Genomic DNA, 5,075 nt, shown 5'->3' on the forward strand with positions numbered 1-5,075 from the left:
GAGTAAAAAATGAGTTGTTAGACATTGTCCATGCCCACAAAGAGCTTACAGTCTAGAGTACACTGTAGTAGAGTACAGTACAGTCTAGTTCTTATGGTAAGAGCATCTCTTATGTCTATTGTACTCTCAATTTTTACATGCAGTAGGCATTCAATGGTTCAAAACCTCCCACTCCATTTTTTTCTTTCTGCTCTGGAGTAAATTATACCTGGGCACCCTTCAAGCAGCATGGAGTAGTGGATAGAACAAGAGCCTGGGAGTCAGAGGATGTGGGTTCTTATCTTGGGTCTGCCACCTGTCTGCTGTGTGACCTTGAGCAAATCACTTCACTTTTCTGTGCCTCTGTAAAATGGGGATTGAGACTGTGAGCCCCACTTGGGGCAGGGACTATGTCCAACCTGATTTGCTTGTATCCACCTTAGCGCTTAGTGCAGTACCTAGCACATAGTAAGCACTTAACAAATACCATAATGGTGGTTATTATTATTCAAGGAAAAAAAAAAACCTCCCAGGCGTGAGCTCATATCTGTGGGGTTAGCACATTCTGACATTTCTCAACTTCCACTCCAGTTACATGCCACTATCACAGCTAACAAAATAATCTTCTATTTCGTCCTCAAAAATGGGGGATAGGGAGGAGGGATTTTGTGATGGAGACAAATATGCAAGTAAATATGGTATATTATGTATGTCATACACCAATGATATTGTGATACCTTCCTAATCCTCTTTCACCATCTTGGGCTGTGTGGAAAATAGACAGGAAGAAGGAAAGCATTCTGAGACCAAATGTGGTGGAATGAATTAATTGTCTCTAGTAAATAAGTGGGAGGCATGTCACAGAAGAGAGTGCTTTTTTCATATAGTCAGAAGGGGTTACAACTAAGAAACTAGTTCTTATAGCAACACAGCTTTGTTGGGTGGTACGTGGTAGAAGAATTGATGACCACTAGATACCCACAGACCTACTTTATGGTGAACTGAAAGGGGGCACATGTAAACCAGAAGGGCAGAAAAAAAAATATTTCAAGACGTGGTGAAGAACATTTTTAACCAGTGCAGCGTAGAAGTGAACTATTGGAGGATACTGCTATAGACAGACCTGCCTCATGGTCATAAATTGAGAAGTGTTGCTCTCCTTGAATAGAGACTTCATGAAAATTGAGATTCAAACATTTTAAGTTCAGGCGAACTGCACTTATGTTTCTAAATCTATACCCTGTTTTTGCTTTACAATATTTAGGGTTAGGACTTGACAGTAACTTTATGGGTGCACATAGGCTTCCAGGAAATGGGAAAACAGTCTTAAAAGCTGCAGTGGGGTGTGGCAGGGAATAAGAGAGAAATTAACGAAGATGGGGTGGGAGAGGCAGGGAGGTAGGGAATTACTTGATTGCTAGGTGGAGTTAATAGGGAGGGTTTACATACCCATAAATGAAAGTTGACCTTCCTACCTTGGAACCTCAATGACTCAATATCGATACTTAATTTGGGGGCCACAATCAATCAATAGTATTTATTGAGCGCTTACTGTGTGCAGAGCACTGTACTAAGTGCTTGGGAAGGACAAGTTGACAACATATAGAGACGGTCCCTACCCAACAGTGGGATCACAGTCTAGAAGCCAAGTCAAGGGACTTAAACAGTGGCTGCATTGCTTTTAGCTTCCCACTCCACAGTACCACTGAGTGAGACCACTGGGAAATCCTGTTCCCACTGCACCATGCCACGCTGGACTTCTGCCTCTTACCTGCTCTGCTCCAGTGGGCAGAGGAGAGCTTAAAGAGCAGCAGCACTGCCTTCACAAATTTTTAAATGGAGGGAAGGCTTCGGTCATGATTTTTGGACTCTGGTAAGAAGCCTGTGAAGGGTTCCTTCAACCCTAATGTTCTGGTGTTCTTTGCCCCCCTCATGCTGTTTTGTCTTTATGTAGTAAATCCTCCTCCTTCTTCCTTTCTTCAACTTCCCAGCCCTTCTTTTAGATTGTGAGCCCCCTGAGGGTCATGAACTAAGTCTTGTTTATCCTTTATTGTGTTCTTCCCTAACACTTATAATAATGCTTTTCACACAATAAGGGCTCAAAAATTACCGCTGAATGAATGAATTAGTGCAGCTATATTGCTCATCTATAATTGAATGTTGTTGTCTTATGATGTCAAGTCTGACACGTCATCATGGGCACAACTCTCCCAGAATGCCCCACCTCCACCTGCAATCTTTCTGGTAGTGTATCCATAGAGTTTTCTTGGTAAAAATATGGAAGCGGTTTACCATTGCCTCCTTCCATGCAGTAAACCTGAGTTTCTGCCCTTGACACTCTCCCATGACGCTGCTGCCCAGCACAAGTGAGTTTTGACTTGTAGCAGATGGCCTTCCACTCGCTAGCCACTGCCCAAGTTAGGAATGGAATGGATAGGCCTCTGCTTAACTCTCCCTCCCATAGTCAAGACTGGTAGAGTACTGGAAATTCTCCAGGTGTGACCCTGAGAGGCCTAATTGAGTGTAGACGTTCTGGATCATTTGGGTAAAAATGTGGTATCTGACCTTGGTTCAGAGATCTAGTTCAGAGACCCCATTCACACCATTGCTCCTATGAGAAAAATGATTGCAACACACAACGTTAAGACTTAGATCCTTGTTTTCAGAAAGCAATTGGGCAGTAAGTCTGAGGACTTCCTGTACTAGGAGGCAGGCTTAAAAAACAGAATTAGGCAGTGTATGGAGTAAATGCAGTAGTAAACTATCTTTACACACATACAGTGTAGAAGAGAATGTCCCACATGTTTCAGTCTCTTAGCCACTCTGGCTCTCGTGAATAGGATCTCACCTTCAGTAGCACCATCTTTGAAGTTTGACAGCACCAGCTTTGAAATCTCTCTCTCTCTCTCTCTCTCTCTCTCTCTCTCTCTCTCTCTCTCTCTCTCACACACACACACACACACACACACACATTTTATATGCAGGCTATCTCTTCATCATCATCATCATCAATCGTATTTATTGAGCGTTTACTGTGTGCAGAGCACTGTACTAAGCGCTTGAGAAGTACAAATTGGCAACATATAGAGACAGTCCCTACCCAACAGTGGGCTCACAGTCTAAAAGGGGGAGACAGAGAACAAAACCAAACATACTAACAAAATAAAATAAATAGAATAGATATGTACAAGTAAAATAAATAAATAAATAAATAGAGTAACAGATATGTACAAACATATATACATATATACAGGTGCTGTGGGGAAGGGAAGGAGGTAAGATGGGGGGGATGGAGAGGGGGACGAGAGGGAGAGGAAGGAAGGGGCTCAGTCTGGGAAGGCCTCCTTGTGAGTACACCTTGAATACAAAGCTCATTTTAGGGTCAGGCAAAAGTGGTTGACATATTTATGCAAACAATCAGTCATTCAGAGCTCCTGGGGGGCCCTTATCAGGGTAGCCCCTAAAATCATCTCAGAGTAAGTGAATGTCCATATATAGTTACCTGGTGTTGCTGGAGTGGCTCCAGGTGAGCTGGCATTTTGCAGCCTTGACTGACTGTTCCTCTAAAGAGTTGAACCACTAGCTGTTGCAGTGAGTGGGGAATAGACCCTGCAGCCAATGCATCCTGCTCTCAATTCAGGGAGGGAAATGTCCAAGGAGTGGAAGTACTGGAGCAGGGAGCAATGCTTCCTTTTAATCCTAACCTTAGCCCCACTTCTTCCCACCCCTCCCCCCATACACACTTCCCTGCTGAGAAATTCAGATTTGCCCAGCACAGCCTGTAGGCTAGTGTTGGACCTGATTTTCATGTTGTTAATGGAAGAGTTTATTTTCCTTTACAAATCATGGATTGAAGAAACTTGAAAAATTCAAAATACACAATATTTCCATAAGACTCAAATACAAGTAAAATTTGCCTAATGAGGCTTACAAGATTTGCCTTTACCTTTTTCTTTCATGTGCAGCATGTCTTGTATAAACCATAAATAATCTACATTAAAAACTCTTTTAAAAATTGAGCATAGGTAATCGTGAAATTAGAGCAGAGGGAGGGAGGGATAATGTGAGAATAGTATAAGCACCCTCCTGTTTCCGCTATAGCTGAATTTTTAAAAATGCTGCTTGCTAAGTGATCCCAGAGTCTGTGTTAAGATGGTCAAAAAGAACAAAAGCGGAACATAATGAGTACTTCTGCTGCTTTAGAATTATTTATCATCTGTCAAGTATAAAAAAAGGTGGTGATCAAAATTTCCCCATTGTATAATTTAGAATCAAACAAAAGAGGAAGTGTGGGTTTGTAGTCTCTTATTATCATTCAAACTGAGTTCTGGCCCAAATTGCAAGCTGAAAAGTAAAGCAGGATTTGAACCTTTCCTGCTAGTTGAGAAGATTTAGAGAGCAATTCCAGGTGCCTTTTTTTTTTTTTTTGGTTTTTCAAAGTAAATGTTCTGCAACACTGGAAGTTTGAGTTTTAGGAGGTTTCCAGCCTAGTTGGATTCTCACAAGCTCCCCAGCCCAATTCTTGATGAAAGAGGTTTGGATATTCTGCTAACAAGCATTCTGAACTTTGGTCTTTGTCCAAACCTAAACCTTAAACTTGTGTAAGTTCAGGAATCGTCATTCTAAGCCAATCATTGGCTTCATAAAAATCTGATTCATTGCATAACAATTATAAGGCAGAATCATTTGCATAGTAAATCTATTTCTCTTCTTAGATCTTTAATTTTATTTCTCATCCTCCAATGTGAATTAAAAAGATGTCAATAGATTTCGTAGGATTTCTTTTAAGATCTCAATGTTCATAAAGCAAGAAACAGTCTTGAGTGTCTAGGATGATGCTAATTAACCTTGTATCTATCTCATCACTTAGTACAGTACCTGACACATAGTAAATGTTTAACAATAGAATATAAAAAAAGTCATAAGGGAGGGTGCGAGGACCCAAGTGCTCAGGTAGCATGGTGTGTTGAAATGGCAGTAGGGGAACATACAGGCTGGAGGAATGAGAGCTTAATTAGGGAAAGCCTCCTGGAGACCCACTAGAGTGTAAACTCCTTATGGCCAGCGATTGTGTCTACTTACTCTATTTTATATTT

General features: G+C 41.3%; 1 non-coding gene across 1 annotated transcript; it reads right to left on the reverse strand.

Moving 5' to 3' along the window:
* Positions 1 to 2,355: 2,355 nt before the first annotated feature.
* LOC119948324 lies at positions 2,356 to 2,493 on the reverse strand. Its single transcript, XR_005456728.1, has one exon. It is a non-coding gene; the product is annotated as a small nucleolar RNA SNORA7 (small nucleolar RNA).
* Between the last annotated feature and the right edge of the window lie 2,582 nt (positions 2,494 to 5,075).

The sequence above is a fragment of the Tachyglossus aculeatus genome, chromosome X4 (genome assembly GCF_015852505.1).
Source record: "Tachyglossus aculeatus isolate mTacAcu1 chromosome X4, mTacAcu1.pri, whole genome shotgun sequence".
NCBI lineage: Eukaryota > Metazoa > Chordata > Mammalia > Monotremata > Tachyglossidae > Tachyglossus > Tachyglossus aculeatus.